We start from the raw sequence: 20,984 nt of genomic DNA on the forward strand, positions 1-20,984 counted from the left end.
GCAGAATTATTGGATGAGATAAATGTTAAAAAATAAATATATTCAAAATAATAAAGATATTAATATGCTATGAGAACAAGAAATCATAAAGAACTAGGTAAAATATTAAATATGATATGTATAATCATTGAAATAAAGAATATAATAGATGAATATTTAAACAAAAATTTTAAGTGAGAGGATTGAAAGGTATACCAGGTAATTCTAAATCAAAAGAAAGCTGGAGCACTTGACAAAATAGACTTAAAGACAAAAATATCATAGGTGATAAACATATACTGAGAAAAAAGTATAGAGTGGAAGATACAATGATTATGAGTGTAAATGCATTAAAAACATAGCTTCAAAACGTAAAAAGCAACAACCTATAGAACTGTGGGGAAAATGGATAAATTGATTGCAGTTGGAGATTTTAACACATCCCTCTCAGAAACTGAGAAGCAGACAAAAATGAGCAAATACTGAATACATGAAAACTAAATTAATTAAAGCATATATATGTATGATATATATGTAGAATTATGCACCCAAAAAAGAATACATATTCCTTCTGAACACATGCAAAATCTTTACAAAAACAGATCACAGAGAAAGCCTCAATAAATTGCAAAAGATTGATATCAGACAATTTTTAAAAATAAATTTATTTTATTTATTTATTTGTGGCTGCGTTGAGTCTTCGTTGCTGCATTCAGGCTTCCTCTAGTTGCGCCAAGCTAAGGCTACTCTTCGTTGCAGTGCGTGGGCTTCTCATTGCAGTGGCTTCTCTTGTTGTGGAGCACGGCTCCAGGCGCATGGGCTTTAGTAGTTGTGGCACGTGGGCTCAGTAGTTGTGGCTCACGGGCTCTAGAGCACAGGCTCAGTAGTTGTGGCCCATGGACTTAGCTGCTCCATGGCATGTGGGATCTTCCCGGACCAGGGATCGAACCTGTGTCCCCTGCATTGGCAGGTGGATTCTTAACCACTGCGAAGGGAAGTGGTTAAGAATTCCCACACCAGGGAAGCCCCTAGACAATCTTTATACTGCAGTGAAGTTAGAAATTAATAACAAAAAGGTAGCTTAAAAATCCAATTTGTGGGACTTCCCTGGTGTTCCAGTGGTAAAGAATCCGCCTTACAAAGCAGGGGATGCGGGTTCAAACTCTGGTCAGGTAACTAAGATCCCACATACCGCGGTGGGCAACTGAGCTCGTGCACCTCAACTAGATCCTGAGTGCTGCAAACTACAGAGCCCACGCGCTCTGGAGACTGCACGCCACAACTGGAGAGAGAAAACCTGCCCGCCACAACTAGAGAGAAGGCTGTGTGCCACAACAAAGAGCCCGTGCCACGGTGGAAGATCCAGCATGCCTCAACAAAGATCCCACATACCACAACTAAGACCTGATGCAGGCAAAAAAATAAAAACAAATAATAAAAAAATTCCAATTTGTGTAGTAAAGGAAAACATAAAGGATATTATGAAATATTTGAAATTCAATGATAATGAATATCTTATATGTTAAAATTTATGGGACACAACTAGCACAGTAGTTAAAGTGAGATGGACTAAACACACTTAAATATTTTAATTACATCAAAAAACAAAAAACATTAAAATTTGAAAATCAATCGATGTAATCCACTATATTAACACACTGAAGAAGAAAGTTCATTTATCATTTCAATAGATGCAGAAAAAGCATTTGGCAAAATTCAACAGCCACTCATGATAAAAACGTTCAGAAAAAGGAATAGAGAGGAACTTCTTTAACTTGATAGAAAACAACAGCTAACTAAAGAAGAAATAGTTATTACACTTAATGGTGAAAGATTGAATGTTTTCCCTTAGATCAGGAACAAGGCAAGGATATCCACTCTCACCAATTTATATAACACAGTGTTGCAAGTTTTAGCTAGTAAAATGAGGCAGAAAAAGGGATAAAAAGCATATAGGAACTTACCTAGTGGCACAGTGGTTAAGAATCTGCCTGCTAATGCAGGGTACACAGGTTCGGGCCCTGGTCCTGGAAGATCCCACATGCCGTGGAGCAACTAAGCCCATGAACCACAACTACTAAGCCTGCGTGCCTAGAGTCTGTGTTCCACAACAAGAGAAACCACAGCAATGAGAAACCCATGCACTGCAGCAAAGAGCAGCCACCGCTGGTCACAACTAGAGAAAGCCCACGCACAGCAACAGAGACCCAACATAGCCAAGAATAAATAAATAAATTTATATGAAAAGAAGCATACAGATTAGAAAGGAAGAAATAAAATTGTCCCTATTTGCATATGACATGATAATTTCCATAGAAAATACCAGGGAATTGACCAAAAAAGTGCCTAGAACTAATAAGTGAGTTCAGCAAGGTTGAATTTCTATATACAACGATGAACACATAGAAATTGAAATTAAAAATATAATACCATTTATAGCCACTCAAAACAAAATGAAATACTTAAGTATAAATCTAACAAAGTATATACAGGACTTGTATGCTTAAAACTAGATGAGAAAGGAGACATACTGGACTTCCCTGGTGGCTCATTGGTTAAGAATCCACCTGCCAATGCAGGGGGACAAGGGTTCAAGCCCTGGTCCAGGAAGATCCCACATGCTGCAGAGCAACTAAGCCCGTGCACCACAACTACTGAGCCTGCGTGCCACAACTACTGAAGCCCGTGTGCCTAGAGCCTGTGCTCCACAACAAGAGAAGTCACCACAATGAGAAACCTGTGCACTGCAACGAAGAGTAGCCCCACGCACTGCAACAAAGAGTACCCCTTGCTTACTGCAAGTAGAGAAAGCCCGCGTGCAGCAACGAAGACCCAACGCAGCCAAAAATAAATAAATTAAATAAATAAATGTATTTAAAAAAAAAAGAGAGAGAAGAGACCTACCATCTTCATGGACTGGGAGACTCAACATTGTAAAGATGTCAGGTCTCCCCAAATTGATCTATAGGTTTAATCAATACCTCAGCAAGATATTTTGTAGATATAGATAAGATTATTTTAAAATTTATATGGAAAGGCAAAGGAACCAGAATAGATAACACTAGAATAGGTAAAAAGTAGAATAAAGTAGGAGGAATCACTCTTCCCCATTTCAAGACTTATTATATAGCTACAGTAATCAAGACAGTGTGGTGCTGGCAGAGGGACAGATATATAGATCAATGGAACAGAACAGAGAACACAGAAAGAGAACCACACAAATATGCCCAATTGATTTTTGACAAAGGTGCAAAATCAGTTCAATGGAAAAAATATAGCCTTTTTAACAAATAGTGCTGGAGCAATTTGGACATTCATGGGGAAAAAAAATTAACCTCTACAAAAACCTCAAAACATATATCAATTAACTCAAAATTAATAATAAAACTCAAATGTAAAATATAAAACTAAAACTTTTAGAAAGAAATATAAGAGAAAGTCTTTGTTATCTAGAGCTAGGTAGGGTTCTTAGACTTGTCATCAGAAGCATGATCCATAAAATGAAAAATTGATAATTGTACTTCAGATTTTAAAATGTTTACAAAAGATCTTGTTAAGAGGATGACAAGACAAGCTACGGAATGCGAGAAAATATTTGCACACCACATATCCAATACAGGCCTGGTATCTAGAATGGATGAAGAGCTCTCAAAATTCAACAGTAAAAAAACCCAACAATGCAATTAGAAAATGGGTGAAAGGTATGAACAAATATTTCACCAGAAACAATATACAGATGACAAACAAGCACATGAAAAGATGTTCAACATCATTAATCATTAGACAACTGCAAATTAAAACAAGATATTCCTACACACCTGAGTGGCTAAATAAAAAATAGAGACAATACCAAATGTTGATAAGGATGTGGAGAAACTAGACCATTCATTCATACATTGCTGGTGGAAATGTTAAATAGTATAGCTAATCTGGAAAACAATTTTGCAGTTTCTTAAAAAAAAGTAAACATGCAGCTATCATATGACCCAACAATTGCGCTACTGGGCATTTATCCCAGAGAAATGAAGACTGTTCACATAGAAACCTGCATATGAATGTTTATAACAGTTTCATTCATAATAGCCCCAAACTGGAAACAATACAGATGTCCTTCAATGGGTGAACCATTAAACTGTGGCACCTTCATACCAGATAATACGGCTCAGCAATAAAAAAGAATGAATTATTTATTCATACAACAACTTGAATGAATCTCCAGAGAATTATACTAAGTGAGAAAAGCCAGTCATAATATGTTATATATGGTTCATTTCTATAACATTCTAGAAGTGACAGAATTATAGACATGGAGTAGATATTAGAGGTTGCCAGAGACTAAGGAAAGGGTGGGTGTAGGACAGAAATGGGTGTGGCTATAAAAGGACCACTTTAGGGATCGTTGTAGTAATAGAAGTGTTCTGTATCTTGACAGTAACAATGTCAATATCCTGGTTGTGGTATTGGACTATAGCTTTCCCAGATATTGCCTTTGGAGGAAATTGGGTAAAAAGTAAATGAGATCTTTCCATGTTATTTCTCAAGGCAACATATAAATCTACAATTATCTCAAAATAAAAAGAGTAATTTAAAAACAAATGAAATGATGGGACTTCCCTGGTGGTCCAGTGGTTAGGACTCCACGCTTTCACTGCCAAGAGCATGGATTCAGTCCCTGTTCTGGGAACTAAGAACCCGCAAGCCGCTCAGTGTGGCCAAAAAAAAAAAAAAAAAAAAAGAAGAAGAAGAAGAAACAAATTACATAAATGTGTTGGAAATAGAGCAAAAAATCAAAGCCCCAAAACAAAAAAAACAAGAAAGAATAAGATAACAGTAGAAATTAATGAACTAAAGAACAAAAAGCCAATAGAGAAGATTAGCAAAATAAAAGTTAGTACTTTGAAAAGATTGTCAGTCATGTTTGACAAGTCTGATCAAGGCAAAAAGGGAAAATGTGCAAATAAATAAAATACAAACAGAAGAAGAGGAAATGGCTTTATGCACAATAGAATATTTTTTATATTTCTGAAATAAATATATATTGGAAAATCTAGATGAAATGGATAAATTCTTAGAAAAACATTAAAAAAAATACAATGCCACAATTGGCAGAAGAAAAAACAGAAAACTTATACAGACCAAAATGTATTAAAAGAAATTGCAAAGGTAAACAGGCACATCACTTTCAAAATCCAGGTGTTTCTCAGGTAAGTTCTAACAAACTTTCAAGGAACAGTTTATTCCTGTCTTATACAAGCTTTTCCAGAGAGTAGAAAAAGACAGAAAGCCTTCCAGTTCAAAGTGCAAGTATAGTGGTATAATTTTGATTCCAAAACCTGGTGAGAATAATTCAGTAAAAAAAATTAGACTCATTTCTTTTATGAACACTGATGCAAAAATTCTAAATATTGTATATCTAAATCCAACTCTTATATTTAAAAAATACATCAAGAATAAGTAAAATTTAGTCCCAGACCATAGTGATAGTTCAACATAAGAAAAATTTATCAGTGTAATTTGCCACATGAAGAGGAGAAAAAAATACATTATCTTGGTAGATGCAGGAAAATTTCTGATAAAGTTCAATATCTATATAATATATAGTAAAAACTGTAATTATTACAAGTCAGTAATAAAAGGTTATTTCTTTAATCTGATAAATTGTTTACCAAACCTATAGCAAATGTCATTCTTTTTTTAAATATATAAATTTATTTATTTATTTATGGCTGCATTGGGTCTTCACTGCTGTGCGTGGGCTTTCTCTAGTTGCGGCGAGCGGGGGCTACTCTTCGTTGTGGTGCACAAGCTTCTCACTATGGTGGCTTCTCTTGCGGAGCACGGGCTCTAGGCGCACGGGCTTCAGTAGTTGTGGCACAGGTTCAGTAGTTGTGGCTCACGGGCTCTAGAGCGCAGGCTCAGTAGTTGTGGCGCACAGGCCCAGTTGTTCCGCGGCATGTGGGATCTTCCCGGACCAGGGCTCGAACCCATGTCCCCTGCCCGGCAGGCGGATTCTTAACCACTGCACCACCAGGGAAGTCCCCCAAATGTCATTTTTTTTTTTTTTTTGCAGTACGCGGGTCTCTCACTGTTGTGGCCTCTGCCGTTGCGGAGCACAGGCTCAGCGGCCATGGCTCACGGGCCCAGCTGCTCCGCGGCATGTGGGATCTTCCCGGACCGGGGCACTAACCCGCGTCCCCTGCATCGGCAGGCGGACTCTCAACCACTGCGCCACCAGGGAAGCCCCAAATGTCATTCTTAATGGAAAATTTTAGATGCAATCTCTTTAAGATTGGGAACCAAATAAAGATCCCCACTGCGATTGCTACAGTTTGACATGATACTGAAGGTCTTGGCCAAATGCTGTAAAGAAAGACAAAGAAATATTAGGTGTAAACATTGGAGGGGAAAGATATAACTGTCATTATTTGAAATTGCTACAATCATCTACTTAAAACAGCAGAATAAACAAACAAATTGAAACTAAAACAAGGCGTTAGCCCGGTTGCCGGACACAAATAAATGGCATACCGGTTAATAGGATCTACCATCTTAAAAGATAATCTTTTGGGGCTTCCCTGGTGGTGCAGTGGTTGAGTCCGCCCGCCGATGCAGGGGACATGGGTTCGTGCCCCGGTCTGGGAAGATCCAACATTCCGTGGAGCGGCTGGGTCTGTGAGCCATGGCCGCTGAGCCTGCGCGTCTGGAGCCTGTGCTCCGCAACGGGAGAGGACACAACAGTGAGAGGCCCGCATACCGCAAAAAAAAAAAGATAATCTTTTGGAATCTCAGCGGTAAACTACAAGGCAATCTCCTCCATGAGGAATTTTTGTACAGCTGTTAAAGGACTAAGTGTTCTCAATGTAGTTAGATCTATTTGCTCTTAACTAACCATGAGCTCTTTGAGTACAGGACCTCTGCTGATGAGAGGGAAGGTTGATGCAGTCCCAACCAACTGGTATTACTTCAAGAATGGAGACATAAACTTCCAGTTACAAAATAAATGAGTCACGCACCCGGAGGAAATGTATAGCATGGGGAACACAGTCAACAAAAATGCATAGCCCTTTGTTCAAAAAGCAGAAAAAAAGTTAGTGCCATTAAAAATACTTAAATGTGGGACTTCCCTGGTGGCGCAGTGGTTAAGAATCCGCCTGTCAATGAGGATTCCCACGTGCCTAGAGCCCATGCTCCACAACAAGAGAAGCCACCCCAATGAGAAGCCCGTGCACTGCAACCAAGAGTAGCCACTGCTTGTTGCAACTAGAGAAGGCCTGAGCGCAGCAACAAAGACCCAGTGCAGCCAAAAAAAAAAAAAAAAAAAGTCCTTGAATGTAAACATTTTTCTTTGTTTCCAGGGTCTTCTTGATTTGTCCTGGTGTTTGTGTTTACTGTTAGTCTAGGCAAAGAAAAATTAAAATTGTAAATTATTAGCTTGAATTTTGTATTTATCTTTATATTGCGCAGTGGCAGTTTTAAATGCAAATATAAGAGCATTTAACTGAATATAGAATCACCGAAATTATACAGTTCTACTGTGACGCTCATACATGCATATTCACTTTATTCTTCCACGAACATTGGAAATACTACAAAAAGTAACTCAACCGTTTTTGTTTCACTTCGTGATGAGCACTCATTCTACCAGCATTCTTGGACTTACTGATGAATGAAAAAGGCCTGAAAGGAAAAGGAACTATGGGTTGCCCTGTTTTTCCCCTTCCTTCTATGTCACCATTTTTAGCAAGTCATTGGCTACTACAAGGAAGTCACATAAATAAGAATGTGCTAGGGTTCCTCAGTCGTTTGCATTTCTCAGAGTGCTGATGCCTTCTTTCTGTGTTAGAAGCAAGTTCTGGTTTGAATAGAAAGCACACCCTGGCAGGGTAGTCAGCACCCCTACTTATGCAGTTGTAGACATAACATACTTGCCCTGTACTGGCTTTAAGTCTCGCTGAATTCCCAAGCATCACAGGTCCACCGGAATTCACCAGCCATGGAATATTGCAGACACTGTATGGGAATCAGGCAGCAAGGAACAGCAGACATGCATTTGCTCATACAACATCTGCTCATGGGCCTGTTCCTTCATTCCATCAGACTTCACTTATAAAACACAAGTTCAAAGATAAAGTTACTAAGAATTTTAAGGGAATTCTCTGGTGGTCCAGTGGTTAGGGCTTGGTGCTCTTACTTCTGGGGCCCCGGTTGGATCCCTGTCAGGGAATTAAGGCAAGCCCCTCCAGGCAACCAAAAGAAAAAAAAAAAAAAAATTAAAGCCGCAACAGCCCAGAATTAAACCAAGTTCTGAATACAGAGTCCTGGGCATAGGTAGAAAGCCCATGGAAGTCGCCCTGGGTGTAATAGAAGGAGGTAAGAATCAATGTTGACTCCAACTATTATTATATATCCAGTATAGACATTTGTAAACAGATGAGTGAGGATGGAAAGGCAGGGAGAAGAAGGAGCAGAGGGACTAAAAGAAGCCATGGTGGGGGGGGTGGGGGGAGAGAGAGAGAGAACAACTAATGTTGACTTGACTTTCTAGTTCTGTGAGGCCCAGTTCTACTTCCTGTGTCTTGCTGTTGACCATCACCATGTTGGGCAATGCAGAGAAAATGCAGCCCCACTGGTAGTTCATACTGTGATTTGGGGTGAACTAGAAAAAGATGCCTCTTTCTTAAGATACTTTACTGCCATCTGTTGGAAAACTGTCGTAATAACTATGTGAATGAATAGTGACCACAATGAATGGTCTCTCTGGGGCAATGCTCTGTCTGTATAGTGAATGGCAGCCCTGCCTGTTACCCTCAGGGTCCCCAAAAGTCAGAGGCACAAATGGGGATAACTTACAACCTGAGCTTAGCAAACTTAGTGGGCGGCAGACAGGAGTTGAGGCAGCAGGCCAAGGGGTGGCCCAGGCACACCTCCGAATCATAGAGGCGTTCAGTTGAGAATCAAAACCAGTAGTTCCTTACTTTTAATATTTATTTCTTACTTATTTATTTATTTTATTATTTATTTTATCGGGTCTTAGTTGCGGCACGCGGGATCTTCGTTGAGGCACTCGAGATCTTCCGTTACAGCATGAGGGCTTTTCCCTAGTTGTGGTGTGTGGGTGTGGGTTTTTTCTCCTCTAGTTGTGGCACACAGGCTCTCTAGTTGAGACATGTGAGCTCCGTATTTGTGGCGCGCGGCGTAGTTGCTCTTCGGCATGTGGGATCTTAGTTCCCTGACCAGGGATGGAACCTGGGTCCCCTGCATTGAAAGGCGGATTCTTTACCACTGGACCACCAGGGAAGTCCCCCAGGGATGTCTTTCTAATTATAGGGTCCCTGAGGTGGGAAAGCAGTAAAAGAACTCTCGATGCAGCTATTGGAAACTGTACTCAGGGCCAAGGCCTTCTCTGTAGAACTGGGTAAGCGGAAGACTTGAGAGAATGAGGGACCTACCAAGGTCACATCATCTGAGTGCATTGCAGAGTTAGGATTTTAACTCGGGTTTCCTGGCTCCTGAGCCAGGCTCCTTTACAGTCCCTAGGAGTGGCATCTGCTTCTTTCTTCCTTCTCCTCCTTGTCTTGAAATTTCATGAACTTTTATTCAGACTCAGAAAAAACCCAAACCATTTCACATATATTGTGAGCATACTGCATTTAATAACAATCATTAATAATTCTTTTGCAAGCTCTACAGTTACCAGCAACCCAGTAATATCTCTTCCTTGCCCACAGAGTACATTAAACTGTACTCTTTTTTTTTTTTTTAAACTGTACTCTTAAAAGAACTTCTTGGGAATTCCCTGGTGGTCCAGTGGTTAGGACTTGGCACTTCCACTGCCAGGGCCTGGGGTCAATCCCAGGTTGGGGAACTAATACCCTGCAAGCCGCAAGGTGCAGCTAAGAAAGAAAAAAAAAAGAGCATTAAACAAAAAAGAGAACATCTCCCTATGTATGAATAAAGACAAAGTGTTCCCCAAATATAAACTAGGACATAATGCTCTGAACTTTTTTAGAAATTCAGTTTATTTTGATTATAGTTAATTCTTGATGTGTTAAAAGTCTTGTGCTGTTTTAATTCTGTCAATTCATTACTATAAATTTAATCATTTCAGTAATTAAGTATTCTTAATTTTTCTATATGTAATTATTCTTATGTTTTTTGCCTATCATACTAAAGGCAAATTGATATAACGTAGAAAACTGATAGTGTGACACTATGTTTTTGTTTATAGTCAGCTGAAAAAAATACTAACATTCAATTGTCAATTGTACAGACTTTTCCATATTTTTTATTAAGGTATCATTTACAGAAGAATTCACTCTTTTTTTAAAAAATAAAGTTATTTATTTATTTATTTTTGGCTGTGTTGGGTCTTCACTGCTGCGCGAATACTTTCTCTAGTTGCGGTGAGCAGGGGCTACTCTTCATTGCGATGCGCAGGCTTCTCATTGCGGTGGCTTCTCTTGTTGTAGAGCACGGGCTCTAGGCACACGGGTTTCAGTAGCTGTGGCATTTGGGCTCAGTAGTTGTAGCTCACGGGCTCTAGAGCGCAGGCTCTGTAGCTGCGGCGTGTGGGCTTAATTGCTCCACAGCATGTGGGATCTTCCTAGCCCATGGCTCGAACCCATGTCCCCTGCATTGGCAGGCGGATTCTTAACCATTGCGCCACCAGGGAAGTCCTAGGAGTCACTCTTCCTAGTGTACAATTCTGTAAGTTTTGACAAACATATACAATTATGGAACCACCATCACAATTAAGATATATAACGATTCCATCACTCCTCCAAAAACCTTTGAGAGCCCAGCCACAGTTAAATATATCTTCCTTTTGGGATCTAGTCCAAGGGCCTTTCACTTCCCCTCAGGAGACCATCTGGCCTTTCCCAGAAAGCTCTTGCTCTCAAGTTGATGGGAATAGCAAGGGTCTGTGTTCACAGTCTAAGGGAGAGGGCCGGATACAACACTTATAAGGCCATCCACCCAGACTCTCAAAATGCTCTCAACCCAGGAGGACAGAAGGGAGGAGGGGACAGAGGGACCACCAGTGAGTCACTCCTAGGTTTGTCAAGAGCCAAAGGTACCCCTTTGCTTATCTGGTCTAGCAACTCTGCCCTGTCTCAGCCTCCTCAGATACATACAACACACACAAACATACACACACTACCCACAACACAATTGTTTACACATGCAAGTACACAGACACACATCTAATATATGTGAGTGCCTACATATACATTATCGACTCTATACAAATGTTCATTCACATACAAATAAACAGACATGTATATAGATAAACACATGCACATGCTCATGCACAACTTTTGGGAAAGTTGCATCACACGTGAACATTATCAGCAATTTGCTCTTCCTGTTGCTCCACTTCATACTTCCCCAGGCCATGGGGCAGCAGATGCTGCTTGATTGTTGACTCTTCTTTGGGGCTTCTTTGTTGCTGTGAGTTATGGTGGCTGAAGGTGATGTCTGATTTTCAACTGATCTAGGGAGCTTGTGTGGTTGAGAGACATGAGGAGCCTGATACTGGTTATGAATGAGGTATTGGGGGCTGGTGGGACAGCAGGACATGGATCAGTGTGCAGAGAGAGCTGACTGCCAGAGATGGCTGTGGGTGTGTCACTCTACCCAGATGTATTTGTGCTTCTTGTCTTAAGAAAGCCCATACTGTGAAGCTTATGTTTTTCTGTATGATCAGTGGGATTCATTTCAGTTTGCACATGGTGAACTCTTCACTGAGCATTGGAGAGGAAGGGTTTTGAGAACCTCTGGGTTCACCAGCTGACCTTTCTTGAATGCTATGCTGTGAGCTGGGAGTGGGCAGGGTCTCGCTGGGTGGGGTCAGCCCTGTTAGTACAGATATGGACTGTCTCTGAAAGGATAAACAAGGCATTGCTGACATTGACTGCTTTGGGGGAGGGAAACTGAGTGGTGGTATCAAGACCCTGTGTGGTGAGATGCAGAGGGCTCTAGAAGTCCCCAGTTGTGGACTCTTAGAAGAGGTGCTGCATTAGCTGGGCCCCGAGAGAGGTCAGCAGGTGAAGGAGGGCAATTAATCTAATGTTAGCTTGGAGTCCAGCCTTGGCCCTATCTTCTCTTCAGAGGCTCTACCTGAGGCCAAGGCAAGAATGTACAGGTGGGAGGGTAAGGGGGGCTGTCCCAGCCTCCTTGCCTATATGGTGTGTCAGGCCAAGGTCCTCCTATCTGCCTAACCACTTTTCCCTTTCACCTCGGAGAAGGCTTAGTTTGGAAGGAGGAGGTAGGGAAGTTCCTGCTCCTGAGGTTTTCTTAGTGGAAGAGGCCATTGGCCCAGGGACGATCCAAAAAGTTCTTTCTCCCTTTCAGAGGTACAGGTCTAAATTGGGTTAGCAGGGCCCCAATCTAAGGCCTGAACTTCTAGGTCGTTATCAGGCTCAGGTAGGGGCAGGGAGGTTTTGTAGGTGTTTACTGACACAAATCAGAGAAAACGGGTGAGATGGGAGGTGTGGAGGTGAGACAGGCTAGGACCTGGGGCCTTGGACCCTTTGCTGCAGTGGTTGCACAAGGGACTAAAAATAACTGCATACATGGGCAGTTGGGGCAAATTATGTACAACAGGATACAAAAAACCCAAAAGCCCAACTGTCACTTCTGAGGTGTCAGGAGCAAAAGCAGGGTACGGCACATGATCCCTGCACACAGCACCACCAAGGGGGTGGGCAGATCATCCAAGCCACCCCTCCAGCTTGACCCCTGGACCCGCCCCTACCCTCACCCCATTTAAGGGGTCAACTCATTCCCCTCAGGGAGTGAGCAAGGGCACTTGTTACTTGTTTTCACTCCCTTGTGCTGCAGCACGAGTCCCAATAAAGCTTTGCCTGAATTTCTCATCTGGCTTCTTATCAATTTCTATTCATGAAAGAGTCCAAGAACCCGGTTGGGTAGCAGAGGAGGAGCCACAAATAAGTGATTAACTTTGGGCTTTCCAAATACCAAGGTGAGGATGGGTTATGGGTACTATGGTCCCAAACAGGGTGACTGCTGGGAAAGTAGTTGAGTGAGTAGTAAGGCTTGACTGGAGACAGACTGTGTGAAGGGGGATGTTGGAAGAATAATAGGATGGGTGCGTTGAGCCTGGATCATATAAAGCCTTAGCAGTCACACTAGGAAGAGTTTGTGCCCTACTGAGGATTCTGACTGGCAGGGTGTAGCATGACCAGAGCTGTGTGTCTGGCACATTAATCTTGCTGTGTGAGTAGGGGAGACTAAAGGAAGGGGATGGCATTTCAAAAAGTTTTAATAATACTTATTTTTTGAGTAGATAATACATTCTTATGGTTCAAAACCCAAAAAGTACAAAACAATGTAAAATGAAACACTTCCCTTCTGTTCCCAATCCCTGTCATTCAGTTTCTGTCCCTAGAAGCAGTAAAGTTTAACAGAATAATTTATTCTTCCAAAAATAGTATATGCATATACAAGAAAGAATAAAGTACATACTTCTTTTATCTTTTTTACACAGATGACAGCATATTACACACACCTGTTTTTTACATGTATCACTTTAATTCACACAACAAACATATGAGGCAAGTAATATCATTATCTCCATTTTACAGATGAAAAAATTAAGGCACAGAGAGGTTAAGAAATTTACCTAAAATTACAGATTTTGTAAATGGTAAAGTTGAGATTTGAACCTTGGGTGTCTGACTTCAGAGATCCATTCAGAGTTCCACTCAGAGCTGTTCTTTAATAAGTGACTTTGTTTCTTCTACATTTAATTTATTTATTTTTAATTTTATTTTTTTGAAGTATAGTTGATGTACAACATTATATAAATTACAGGTGTACGATGTAGTGATTCACAGTTTTTAAAGGTTATAGTTCACTTATACTTAGTATAAAATATTGGCTATATTCCTTGTGTTGTACACTATATCCTTGTAGCTTATTTTCTACCTAATACTTTGTATCTCTTAATCCCCTACCCCTATATTGCTTTCTCCTACATTTTACTTGTATTTTCAGCTCAGATCTACTTTTTCATTTTTAAAAGCCAGCGTCCAAGAAGTAAATTCAGAACAAACAAAGAATGATGACTTACCTTGAAATTTTATTTTATTTTTACTGTGGATTTTTTTCTCAATTTGAAAAATTGTGGTAAAATACACATAACATAAAAGTTACCATTTTCATCACGTTTATGTGTACATTCAGAGGCGTTAGGTACATTCATAATGTTCTGCAGCCACCACCACCATCCATCTCCAGAACTCTTTTTATTTTGCAAAATAGACACTCTATACCAATTAAACAATAACTCCTCATTCCTCTCCTCCCATCCCCAGCTCCTGGCAACCGCTTTTCTCTTTCTGTCTCTATGACTTTGACTATTCTAGGTACCATATGTAAGTAGAATCACACAGTATTAGTCTTTTTGTGACTGGCTTGTGTCACAAAAAGACGTCGCATGATGTCCTCAAGCCTCATCCATGTTGTAGCATATGTCAAAGTTTCCTTCCTTTTTCAGGCGGAATAATATCCCATTGTATCTATATACTACGTTTTACTTATTCATTCACCTATCAATGGACACTTGGGTTACTTCCATGTTTGAACTGCTACACACACAGTTTTGCACTTGCTTTTTATATTAGCGATATATCTTGGATTTTTTTCTGTATCAGTACCTAATGAGTCTCTTTTATTTTTTTCCTTGTGTTTTCTTCTTTCCTTGTCTTCCTGTTTTGTTTTGCAGATGCATAATATTTCAATATTTACAAGCTGTAGTTTCTTTAACCCGTTCCCTAAAGCTGGATATTTAGATTGTTTCCAGTTTTTTTTTTTTTTTTGAGGGGGGAAGGGGGTTTCTCTTACAAACAACACTGCAATACAAATATATATAATTTTGCAGTTAGTGTTGATTGAAGATACGCCATGACCTCATTCCAGCTTTCAAAGCAAGGTTTGGCTCTGTGAGTAGATCTGTGTGGCCCTTTCCTAGGGGCTCATTTGCTCTGCTCTTGGGCTGATCTATTGTGATCATATCCTCCCTCCCTTTACTTTGGTGTTGCTTTTGTAAGGTACAGACTTGCAAGGTTAGCCCTGCTGTTGCTGCATTTCTCCAGGGAAGAACTAACACCCAAGGGAGTAATAAGGCAGGTAATCTGGTATCTTTCAAAATGATATTTTAAAAATATGTGTTGAATATATATTAAGCAAAGGGAAAGAAACTGATTTATTAATAAAAATTATATACTTTTTCTTTTATATTAAAAATAAAGGATTATTACATGCACTGTATATATCATTGTATTTTATATAATATGAATTTGTCTTTTTTCCCAGTTTTTCCATTATTAATATCATTATCCAGCAACACTCACTAAAGGTAGGGGTAACTTATAAGATACAGTTACAAAGTATTTTTCAAAACATGCTTAGTGATTTTCTGGATTTCGTGTAACCAGGATGTTTCACACTTTCAGTAACCTGTTCTTTTTCCAGCTTCCTTTTATAACTTTCTGAACCAAACAAGGGTTAAAAGTAGACAGAACTGTGCTATGCTTTACTCATTGTTAAAATTTTCAGAACCAATAGAATTTTCTAATGGATATTACGTGGACTGTGTGTGTGTGTGTGTGTGTGTGTGTGTGTGTGTGTGTGTGTGTGTGGTGTAGGTGTGGGGAGGGAGGGAAAGAGAGAGAGAGAGAGAAGAATGAGTGTAAGGTTTTTGGCATGAACTGAAAGCATGAAGTGCTTTCACTTACTGAGATGGGGAAAGCATGTGGAAGGGGCAGCATATTATGGGTGTAAATTAGAAATTTGATTTGGAATATGTTAACTTTGAGATGCCTCTTAGACCTCCAGATTGAGATGATAAGAAGTCAGTTGGATATACAAATCTGAGTTCAGGACAAGTTCAAGGCAGAGTTAATATATATGAAGTGCTTAAAATGGTACCTTACATATCCTTTTAAACAAGGCAGATCATGACACTCCTTTGTTCAAAATTCTACAGTGACTTTTCCTTTTATTCAGAGACAAAGACAAAATCTTTACAGTGCGGCTACAAGGCTCTCCGTGATCTGCTTCCCCTACCCCAACATATTCTACTTGGGTGATGGTAATGCTAGCTGCTATAACAAATAAACCCCACAGTACCAGTGGCTTCACACAATTGAAGTCTGTTTTTTGTTCACCAAAGAGCCCAGTGCGGGTATTCTTGGTCAGCTGGAGACTTTCCTCCATGTAGTTGATTCAGAGATCCAGGCTCCTCTGTCTTCTGTTTTGCCATTCCTTAGAACCTCATAATTCTCTACTTTTAGCTGGTGGAAGGCAAAAAAGAGAGAGGGAAGAAGCCTCATTTGTTTCTTAAAATTTTAATTAATTAATTAATCTCATTTGCTTATTTTTTAATTTCTTTTTTTTAAATTGAAGTATAGTTGATTTACAATGCTGTGCCAATTTCTGCTGTATGGCAAAGTGACTCAGTTATACACATATGGACATTCTTTTTTTAATATTCTTTTACATTATGGTTTATCACAGGATATTGAATACAGTTCCCTGGGCTATACAGTAGGAACTTGTTGTTTATCCATCCTATATATAATAGTTTACATCTGCTAATCCCCAACTCCTGGTCCTTCTCTCCCCCAATCCCCTCCCCCTTGGCAGCCCTCACAGACATAGAGAACAAGTTTGTTCTCTATGTCTGTGAGTCTGTTTCTGTTTTTTTTTTTTTTTAAACCCCACATTTGTTTATTTATTTATTTTTGGCTGTGTTGGGTCTTTGTTTCTGTGCGAGGGCTTTCTCTAGTTGTGGCAAGTGGGGGCCACTCTTCATCGCGGTGCGCGGGCCTCTCACTATCGCGGCCTCTCTTGTTGTGGAGCACAGGCTCCAGACGCGCAGGCTCAGTAGTTGTGGCTCACAGGCCTAGTTGCTCCGCGGCATGTGGGATCTTCCCAGACGAGGGCTCGAACCCGTGTCCCCTGCATTACCAAGCAGACTCTCAACCACTGCGCCACCAGGGAAGCCCTTCCTGTTTCTGTTTTATAGATAGGTTCATTTGTTCCATATTTTAGATTCCACATGTAAGTGATATCATATGGTATTTGTCTTTCTCTTTATGACTTACTTCACTTAGTATGATAATCTCTAGTTGCATCCATGTTGCTGCAAATGGCAATAGTTCTTTCTTTTTTTATGGCTGTGTAGTATTCCACTGTATATATATCACATGTTCTTTATGCATGCATCTCTTGATGGACATTTAGGTTGTTTCCATGTCTTGGCTATTGTGAATAGTGCTGCTATGAACATAGGGGTGCATGTATCTTTTTGAATTATAGTTTTGTCTGGGTATATGCCCAGGAGTGGGATTGCTGGATCACATGGTAATTCTATTTTTAGTTTTCTGAGGAAGCTCTATACTGTTTTTCACAGTGGCTACACCAACTTACATTCCCACCAGCAGTGTAGGAAGGGTTCCCTTTTCTCTCATTTGCTTCTTTTTTTATTTATTTTTAAAAATTTTGGCTGCACTGGGTCTTCGTTGTGGTGCGTGGGCTTCTCTCTAGTTGTGGTGCGCTGGCTGCAGAGCTCGTGGGCTCCAGAGCGCAGGCTCAGTAGTTGCAGTGTGTGGGCTTAGTTGCCCTGCGGCATGTGGGATCTTAGTTCCCCGACCAGGGATCGAACCCACGTCCCCTGCATTGGAAGGTGGATTCTTAACCACTGGACCACCAGGGAAGTCCCTTCATTTGCTTCTTCTTCTTTTTTTTTAATCATTTATTTGGTTGTGCTGGGTCTTAGTTGCGGCCGGCAGACTCCTTAGTTGCAGCTCGCAGCCTCCTTAGTTGTGGCATGTGAACTTTTAGTTGCAGCATGCACGTGGGATCTAGTTCCCTGACCAGGAATCAAACCTGGCCCCCTGCATTGGGAGCACGGAAGTCCACTGAGCCACCAGGAAGTCCCCCCTCATTTGCTTCTTAAATACACTAATCTAGCAATGACACACATAAAGTCCTTCACATATTCTATTGGTGAGAACCAGTCACATGACCAACATGTGAATGCAAGTGGGGTGGGAAACGTTGTCCCTGACCAGGCAGCTGCTTCCTAGGGATAACTCCACACACTGTGGAAGGGGAAACATGATTATTTGGTGAACTACAAGCCAACATCACCACATCTACCATCTTCTCCCACTCCTCCCACCCCCAACACTTCCCAGCCATCCTAACCTTCTTATTGCTCCTTGACCACTCCAGGCACACTTTTGCCTCATGCCCTTTCCTGGATTTATCTTCCCTCAGATGTCGACTTGCTCTCTCTCAGATCCTTCATTCTGAAGTGGGTGCCCCAGGTTGCCGCTTATTAAGAGTATATTATGTTCCAGATATTTAAAATTCCTTTCTTCATTCATTAAAAAAATTAATTTATGAATCTTAAAAGCAATCTTGTGGGGGGAAAGGTTGATTATTCTCATTCCAGAGAAGTTAACTGATGTGCCTCAGCTCATACAGCTAGTAGGAGTGGGAGTGAGGATTTAAACTGAAACTTAAAAGCATTCAGCTCTGTTTTTTTTCTCTGACTCTGGCAGAAGCAATCACTCTGCCAAACATATTTCCTACTGGGAAGGAGATCACTTTACAGTTGAGTATTCTGGGTCTCTGAGCAGTTACATTTCCCAGGGCAAATTAATATAGTCTTTCGTTTCTAACTTGTTTTATGAGTTGAGTTAGTGTGAGAGGTCTCCTAGCACCTGATCACCCTGGACACATTGGATAAAAAGTTTCTGGGCTTCAAACTGAGGATAATTAATACTTTTTGAAGCCTCTTCTTCCACATGACTCCCAGAGTGATCATTCTAAGATGTGAGTCAGATCTTGTCACTCCTCAGCTTTATTTTGTTTATTTTTTAAAAAATTAAGTCTCTATTTTTTTAAAAATTTATTTATTTTAAAATTCTTGGCTGCGTTGGGTCTTCATTGTTGTGTGTGGGCTTTCTCTAGTTGCAGAGTGCAGGGGCTACTCTTCTTTGCGGTGTGTGGGCTTCTCATTGCAGTGCCTTGCACAGACTTCAGTAGTTGTGGCACGCGGGCTTAGTTGCTCCGCAGCATGTGGGATTTTCCTGGACCAGGGCTTGAACCCGTGTAGCCTGCATTGGCAGGCGGATTCTTAACCACTGTGTCACCAGGGAAGTCCCTCCTCAGCTTTAATTCCTGCAGTTTACCATTCCTCTAACACAGGGTAAATTTACAGGGTAAATTCTTTAGCCTGGCATTGGAAGCCTTTCCTGCTCTGTCCCCCTCCTCTCTCCCTGGTTTTATCTCCTTTTAATTCTCTGTCTCCCAGAGAAATGAATTACTTGTTGTTGCCTGTATGTAACCATTTTAGTCTGTCACTCCCTGTTGTTGCACACGCTGCCTGAAACATCCTTTCCTCCCCCTTTTACGTGAGAAATTCTTTTTGATCCTTTGGAACTCAGGTCGGATTATATCTCCTTCTGGAAGCCTTCCCTGACCATCCCCCAACCTGGAAAGATGCCCCTCTTCTGTGCTTTGTAACCATTTAGCTCTCTAAACCTCCTCTACTGTCTCTGCAACCCCAGCATGCAAGATAGGGTGAGGCATCACCCTAAATGCACTTTGTGAAGCTACCTTTTCTACACTTTTCTCTTACTAGTTCAGGCAGGTTACATACAAAAAGGAGCAGGTACTATGGTTCCAAGTGACATTGGCTGTGACCTCCAAGCCACCTCCCCCCCCAACCAATACTTAAGAGAGGTACCCAGGAGAAAACCCAGGAGATAGCCCAGGGTCAGCCCTTGGGGAAGCCAGCTGCCTTCTAGGGCCTTTAGCAGCAGCCTGCTAGAGCAAACCCTAGGCACACCTCTTGCTGGAATAATAATATAATCGCTAATATTTATTGAGTGCCTTCTACTTCCAGGCACTATTCTGACTACTTAAACTGTATGCGTATTTATCTCATGTAATCTTCACAGAAAACATGACTGCTGGCTCCTGGAGATTGCCCAAGGTCACACAGTAAATGATAAAGTCCAGATTCAAATCTAAGCATTGTTTCTAGAGCCCATTTTAGTAACCACTCTACATATTACCTTCTTGTTTTCTGATCTCCAGTTTCCTGCTTAGCTTCTGTAGGAAACCAAATCGCGGGGTCCCAACACAAGTAACAGGAGGCAAGTTTTTCTCCTCCTCATCCCCCACTTCTCTCAGGAGGACCGACTCAGGGATGGAACTGAGAATTCTCAGAAGCAGAAGGGGAGCTCCCAAGTGGCATGGGTCTCTGGAGGCTCTAGGAGAGAAAAAAGGACAGCCTGGTGCATGGGAAAAGGCCTGGCTGGACTGGGGGGGAGGGAGCGGGGACTAACCACGAGCCCAAGATTCTGGTCCAGGCTTTGTCTCTTAGACTCTATGTAACCTTGGGGAAAGCCCTTGCTTCTTTCTGAGCCTTAGTTTCCCCATTTGTAAGCCAAGGGTAAATATAGGGCGGGCAGATCCACCTCGGCCAAAAGAGGGGGAATCCTCAGCTCTACTCGGGAAAGGGCTGGGCGTGGACGTTAGGGAGCGGGGTCAGGGAGAAGGCGCTATCTGGGATCTAGGCCGGTGGGCTTCCTGGAGTTAGGATGAGGTGAGCTTCCGAGCTCAATCCTGCGACCCTATTGCTGTGACAGGGCCGGTCTAAACAGGAGATCGCCGGACCTCTAGTGGGAGGCGGAGCGTGGGCCAGGGTCCCGGCTCTGCGGGATGCGTCCATCCATCCCGCACCTCCTCTGCCTTCCCTAAAGGAGTCGCAGCCCCGAGGGGGTGGAGGTTGCGGGCGGCCCAGTAGTTGCCCGCCGCGCTGCGGAGACTGCCTAAGAAGCTGCGGCCAGCCTGCCCGAAGAGCATCACGTCATCTTTTCCGCGAGGCGCCCGCCCCCTCCCCGAAGGCGCCTGCGCAGGCGCGGCGGGAGGGGGCCGCGGTGGGGGTTCTCCTCAGCGCT

At 41.6% G+C, this 20,984-nt stretch overlaps 1 long non-coding RNA gene across 1 annotated transcript; it reads right to left on the minus strand.

Moving 5' to 3' along the window:
- Window positions 1-13,345: 13,345 nt before the first annotated feature.
- LOC125965097 (uncharacterized) lies at window positions 13,346-20,838 on the minus strand. The gene is made up of 3 exons (XR_007478598.1): window positions 20,701-20,838; window positions 20,097-20,293; window positions 13,346-16,298 (listed from the first exon to the last, which is right to left on the minus strand). It is a non-coding gene; the product is annotated as an uncharacterized LOC125965097 (long non-coding RNA).
- Window positions 20,839-20,984: the final 146 nt, after the last annotated feature.

The sequence above is a fragment of the Orcinus orca genome, chromosome 8 (genome assembly GCF_937001465.1).
Source record: "Orcinus orca chromosome 8, mOrcOrc1.1, whole genome shotgun sequence".
Classification (NCBI taxonomy): Eukaryota; Metazoa; Chordata; class Mammalia; order Artiodactyla; family Delphinidae; genus Orcinus; species Orcinus orca.